The following is a 7,500-nucleotide window of genomic DNA, read 5'->3' as shown; positions in this document are numbered from 1 at the left end:
TTTTTGCTCATATTTACCAAGGGTGCCAATATTAGTGGAGGGCACCGTGGTAAAGGTATGATTACAGGTAGGTTTAGGGTAAATCGGGGGTCAGTAACATATGAGAGAATATGTAGTTACATTGTAGTTACAATGTATTACGGCTTTATCCCGTACAGTCGAGCCATTACGGCTCGGCCATATTGGATTTTGTTATCGTCAGTAATTCCATGTTCTTTCAGCGCTGAGTTTTAAAGTTTCAGTGCACTTTATCTCCAGCATTTCAACCTGAGACGCTCGAACTCCTTGACCTACTCCAGCGAACAGAAAGAACCGCAAGATATAATAAAAAAAAAGCAAAGAAATAAACCCAAATCTGATGATAATGTACATCTGTTTCACTGTATTTAGGAGCTTTGAACATTTTCTAGTCAGGATAAGTGGAGGGTTTTTTTTATTATTTTTTTTTTATGTTCTTACAGTATCTGGAAACTTCAAAGCGACGATAATGGAAATCAGTGGAATATGCTTTCAGGCTACAAAGCATGAAAAGTAAAAAAGAGATAAAGATACGGAGTGCAGCTAATTGATGATGCGTCCTTTTATGTACAAGAGAAAGGTTGGGGGGTGGGGGGTGGGGGGGGGGTTCGAATTGTCAAGTTCAGTGAATTAGGATGGAAAGCTGCTGACACAACTTCTCTCAAAAATGTGATGAGGCTGATATGTGTCTGAATGTAATGTTCTGTGTTACATTAGCTAAGTGTAGCTGCACACTGTGTGTGTGTGTGTGTGTGTGTGTGTGTGAGAGAGAGAGAGAGAGAGAGAGAGAGAGATCTCCCTGTTTCCCATTGATAGTTATAATGACATGGAGGATGTACATGTCACCTGCATCCTATCAAGAATCTTTTCATCCACCAATTACTGGAACCACCAAGACATAAATAATCGCTGTTCAAAGGCTCTTCAACCTTCAGAGACACTGAATTAACTGCCGCGTTCGAGAAACAGGCTCGGTGTGCTCAGCAGCTGCTCTTACACAAGCTCTCAAAGGAACGGAGAGCAAATGCAATCTGTTTAAGAAGATTTTTCTTTTTGATTAATTTTTTTTTTCTCCATGAAAAGCTCTTTCAGATATTAAACAAGAAGTCAGCTCTACTTGTTAGTCATCAAATTCTTTCTAAAAATGGCTTTATAATGTGCAAATTATAATTGTTTTGTATGAAACAATGACACCTGCTATCTTCAGTACTAGTCTTCACTTAAATTCCTGAACACTTCACTCGTGTAAAGTTTACAAATGCCTTCTCCTACCAGGTACAATGTACAGATGCGTCAGTGAAAGCATCTGACGCCTAATGAACAATAGCAGGTGATTTAGAGGAGAGAAAGAGGAGAATATCAGTGCTGCAGGGCAAAAGCAAACAGCCTCCTCTGTAATTATGGCTTTAAAAAGGGAAATTACTAACCATTAGTGAAGGAAAAAATGCTGCAACAGATTTTACCGCTCTCATAAAGAGCACAGGGCTGAGACGGAGGGATGAAAGAGTACTCGAGGTTTAAAACATGTTCGCTGTATGTCACACATCCAAGTGCACGTGTCAGTACACAGGAGTAACTCCTATATTGCTGTATTAGAAGCAGGTCAGGGTTTTGAGTACGACAGAAACAAACGGCTGAAAACGTGCTCCCTTCAGAGGCAAATCCTTTACACAAGCCCAACAGCATGGCTGTCATGTACGGTGGTGCGTAGGCCCAAAACGCACCAGCAAATCAGAGGACATAAAATACAACGATGTAAAAAAAAACACGACAACAACAAAAACGGAACAGTAGCAGAGAGCAAAAATAAATAAATAATAACAGTAGAAAGAAAAAAAAACAGCAAAAAGGCAGGACAACGGTAAAGCCGAAATCATACAACAGCAAAGAAATAATAATAAATAATTCAATAAAAACGGAAGCAAAACAACAACAACAAAAAAAGAACAGCACAATAATAGCGAAATCAAAACAGCAAGCAAAACCACAACAATGAGCGAAACAAACAAACAAACCAAACAAAAAGCAAACAACAACCAAAAAATAGGAGCTAAACTAAGAACACAATAGAGAACAAAGCCTACATCACAACTGCAAAAAAAAAAAAAAAAGGACAGGACAGCAACACAAGCAAAAACATAACAGCAAGCAAAACCAAAAACAGCACAGGCAAAACATAAAAAAAAAAACCCCAAACAAGCAAACAAACAAACAAACAACAGCAGGAGCAAAACCAAAAATACAAAAGAGAACAAAGCCAAAATCATGAAAGAACAAAAAAGAACAGCAACAAAAGCATGGAACAACTAAACCATAAACACAGTAAACAAAACCAGTAAACAATCAGAAAACTCTCCGACTAAACCATAAACACAGTAAACAAAACCAGTAAACAATCAGAAAACTCTCCAAACTGAACCATAAACACAGTAAACAAAACCAGTAAATAATCAGAAAACTCTTCAACAAAACCATTAACACAGTAAACAAAACCAGTAAACAATCAGAAAACTCTCCGACTAAACCATAAACACAGTAAACAAAACCAGTAAACAATCAGAAAACTCTCCGACTAAACCATAAACACAGTAAACAAAACCAGTAAACAATCAGAAAACTCTCCGACTAAACCATAAACACAGTAAACAAAACCAGTAAACAATCAGAAAACTCTCCGACTAAACCATAAACACAGTAAACAAAACCAGTAAACAATCAGAAAACTCTCCGACTAAACCATAAACACAGTAAACAAAACCAGTAAACAATCAGAAAACTCTCCGACTAAACCATAAACCCAGTAAACAAAACCAGTAAACAATCAGAAAACTCTCCGACTAAACCATAAACACAGTAAACAAAACCAGTAAACAATCAGAAAACTCTCCAAACTGAACCATAAACACAGTAAACAAAACCAGTAAATAATCAGAAAACTCTTCAACAAAACCATTAACACAGTAAACAAAACCAGTAAACAATCAGAAAACTCTCCGACTAAACCATAAACACAGTAAACAAAACCAGTAAACAATCAGAAAACTCTCCGACTAAACCATAAACACAGTAAACAAAACCAGTAAACAATCAGAAAACTCTCCGACTAAACCATAAACACAGTAAACAAAACCAGTAAACAATCAGAAAACTCTCCGACTAAACCATAAACCCAGTAAACAAAACCAGTAAACAATCAGAAAACTCTCCGACTAAACCATAAACACAGTAAACAAAACCAGTAAACAATCAGAAAACTCTCCGACTAAACCATAAACACAGTAAACAAAACCAGTAAACAATCAGAAAACTCTCCGACTAAACCATAAACCCAGTAAACAAAACCAGTAAACAATCAGAAAACTCTCCGACTAAACCATAAACCCAGTAAACAAAACCAGTAAACAATCAGAAAACTCTTCAACAAAACCATAAACACAGTAAACAAAACCAGTAAACAATCAAAGCAGTGCAATGAATAAAATCATCCAGATACAGGTGAAGAGCTTCAGTAAATGTTCACATCAGACATCAGAATGGAGGAAAATTGTGATCTCAGTGACTTTAACCGAGGCGTGGTTGTTGATCTCCAAAGGGCTGATTTGAGTATTTCAGAAACTGCTGATCTCCTGGAATTTTCCCACACAACAGTCTCTAGAGTTGACACTTCCCAAATAGTATATAAATAACAAACAAAAAACCTCCAGTCAGCTGCAACAAGCAAGCGCCTCTTTGATGAGAGAGATCTGAGGACAATGGCCATACTGGTCGAGCTGACAGAAAGGCTATGGTAACTCAAATAACCGCTCTTTCTAACCGTGGTGAGCAGAAAAGCACCTCACAATGTGTAGCATGTTGAATCTTAAGGCTGATGGGCTACAACAGCACAAGACCACACCAGGATCCACTCAGAAAGGGGATCTGAGGCCAAGGATCACCCACAGGATCACCCAAGGATCACTCAAACTGGACAGCCAGGTGAAGATTAGAAAAAGACCAGATGATGGATTTGCATGATTTTGTGCATTGCACTGCTGTCTGATTGGACAATTGACAATGAAAACTCAATCAACCGATTGGTGTGACGCTGTAGGTACAGTAGGTGCAGCGAGGTAATGAAAATGGTCACATGTGGGGGTTGAGAGAGCACGAGAGAGAGAGAGAGAGAACGCGAAAGAGAGAGAGAGGCTCTGAAAAAGTTCCATTGGTTTTTTCGTAGATCATTGGGGCCTCTTTCTTTTTCGCAAACATCAAAGGCGAGCATGGCTGCTTTGATGTGGCAGCATGCTGTTTAAGGTACAGCGTGAATGGGAGGATGTCAAGCTGCAAGGTGCCTCTGTATTTTGCGTGGCGAGCTGTGCCGAGCTGGAGATGAAAGGAGCAAACCGGGTTTGATAATGAATGTCCAACAAGTAGGAGCCATCTTGAGTGGCGGCGCACCCAGCAGGAGTCAGAGCTTACGGTGAACCCTGCCCCCTAGACCTGCTCCTCTCTCTCTGTCTCTCTTCTCTCATTCCTTATCTATCTTTAGCTGCACCCTGAAAAGCCACAAAGAAAACCCGTCTCAGGAGGCAGCTTTAATCTTCTTGTCAATTAAAACTCAATACACACATACGTGCGCACAGATGCTCATCTATACAGGACCTCCTTTGACTGCACCCTTCTCTCGTCAAGAGACATTTGATCTGCTCTTCCTTTTAAACTCTCGTGTCCCTCGGCTAATTGGGTACCAATTTTGCGGCGACTCCGGTCAATTAGGACGCCGCTTATCAGCTTCCCTGCTTTGTCCGTTTGAAGCCATTGTGCCGCTCGGTCCGTTATTGGTGCCGACATCAGACGCGGCATCTTTGATCTTCTGTCGACCATCTCAAAGGAGCATCTCGCAGATAGGACACTCGCAATGTTCTGCAATGATGGAGAACTGCTGATATGCTTTTAATTTACTGTGACTGAAGGCTGATCAAACGACACCAGAACAAGGCATTTGTTCCTGTTTGATCCCACTGAAATGGAATTGTTGTGCTCCGGCATCGATTAGATTGCGTCTCAGAGACTGTTGAGACGACACGAATTAAACATCATACAACATAGGAGAAAGGATTTTTAACAGAGAAGCCAAACTGATGGGGGTAATTTACTCCTAAATTTACTCCACAGGAGGTTAAAACTATAAAAGATTTTATAACACACTGACTCGATGGAATTGCAGCATCGCATCTCTGGTTCGATCCTGAGTTTGGGTTACTGTCTGGGTGGAGTTTCTGTTCGTGTTCCTCTGGGTTTCTTCTCACTTCCCATGAAATTCCAGTAGGTCTATTGGTGAAGATAAATGGCCCCTAAGTGGGAATTAGTGTGTGTGGTGTACTGCAATGGATGCAACTAGCATCCTGTCCAGGATGGATGTGTATTCCCACCTCACCTCACGCCAAGTGTTGCTAGGAGAGGTTCTGTATCCATCATGAACCTGACACTGAGTAAGTGAGTAAGTGAGTGACCTTTTTTGTTCTCCAAATATTAAGCCACTGTACACAATGTTATACAAATAGGGCGGCTGTGGATCAGGTGGTAGAGCGGGTTGTCCGCTAATCGTTGGGTCGGAGGTTCGATTCCCGACCCACATGTCTCCACATACCGGAGTGTCCTTGGGCAAGACGCTGAACCCCGAGTTGCTCCCGATGGCAAGTTAGCGCCTTGCTTGGCAGCTCTGCTACCACTGGTGTGTGAGTGTGTATGGGTGTGAATGGGTGAATGAGAACCAGTGGAAAACGCTTTGGAACCGTTAAGGTTAAAAAAGCGCCGTATAAGTGCCGATCATTTACCATACAAAAGTGATATGTTCAATAATAATGTTACATGACGTGACTAAAGTAGTATACTTGAATAGACAGGGTACTTTTAAGACATTTTGCTCACCTTTATTTCTTCACCGTGTCACGGTCTCTTCTAATGTCAATCGTGCCTCGTTCCAATTCCTTTTAAATTAGCGTGGGGTTTTTTTTTCTTCTTCTCCTCCTCCAACTTCCTACTTCCGAGGTAAGTCGAACGCAACATTAAGTTGAGATATTTTCCAGCAATCTCTAACCTGTGAAGCTTAAATATAAGATGAAACAGAATGAATCAACAGAGTGAATCAACGTTCTGCCATTGCTCATCCCAGAAAATGTCTACATGATCTAAACACCCACTGGCATTAAACTAGCGTGGGTAACGTGAGAGTTTTGTTTTCTCGCTTTTCAGATACTTGCCCAATGTTTTGATGAGCTTCTTTGACACCATGTGTGAGATGAGAGGGAGTCAGAAACAGTTGGACACGTAAATGCCGATGTCAGTAGTCGGAACAGACATCGACTGTTGTTTTGTAGATAGGGAGTACTTTATTGATCCACAAGGGGAAATTTGGTCAATCAAATGCTGGTAAATAAATGCCAAAACCAAGAAATAACAGAGCAGAAATAGGGAAATGGAGCTACACAGATGTGGATACGTATACTTTATTGATTGCAAAGGGAAGATTTCGTGAACTAGGGGGGAAAAACAAGGAACTAAGAGACAACCCTAAGCCCAACCTGCATGTTTTACAGTACAGGCAACTACAGAATAACTGGACAAAAAAATGATTGTAGAAAGTAAACCTTGCACACAATAATTATTATTATCCATGAAAACAATCGGTAAAATCACTCATTTTAACCGTTGAGGTGTAAGAGCATGCCTAATAAAGTTCTCTTTCTCTCTCTGTCAACCTCAACTTGTCTGATTCATCCTAATGGACCACATGGACACCCTAAAGAGTTTCACTTCCTAAAACATTCATGACCAAGTCTCATCCTTGCTTCAGTGTGTACTCCCACTTTAATACTGTAGATTTGTAACTAAGAACTGCTGCTGTAATCATACAGACAAAAGGCCAAAAAAGACATTCATTGATTCTCAAGAAGGCAACACGATACGTACATTAAGAGCCAGCGGGGGTGTAAACTTTTGAACAGGATGGCTGGTGTAAATTGTTATTGTTTTGTCTTCTGGGAAACATGTAAATATCTTACGTCGCTTCTGTACTAAATGAAAAAAGAAGATCTTTAAACGAAATAATAACAATTTACACCGATCATCCTGTTCAAAAGTTTACACCCCCCTGGCTCTTAACGCATCGTGTTGCCTTCTTGAGCACCGGTGAACGTTTGCACCTTTTGTAATAGTCGTGTACGAGTCCCTCGGTCGTCCTCGGTGTGAAAAGATGGAGCTCAGCATCGTATATTCGCTGTTGGAAAGGAAAGGGGTCAAATTTGCAGAAGATGCTGGAAAAGTAAAGAATGTGCAGGACCTGGAGGATTTTTCTGAAGAACGGTGGGCGGTTTAACTGCTCAGGATGAACACGGGACTCGTGAAGAACTCTCACAGAACATAAACGCATCGATCATCCAGGTAACGACACACGGTATTAAGAATCGAGTGTGTGTAAAGTTTTGAACTGGTTCATTTGTG

Source organism: Ictalurus furcatus, chromosome 27, assembly GCF_023375685.1.
Source record: "Ictalurus furcatus strain D&B chromosome 27, Billie_1.0, whole genome shotgun sequence".
NCBI classification, from domain to species: domain Eukaryota; kingdom Metazoa; phylum Chordata; class Actinopteri; order Siluriformes; family Ictaluridae; genus Ictalurus; species Ictalurus furcatus.
Note: the sequence above shows the minus strand (reverse complement) of the source record.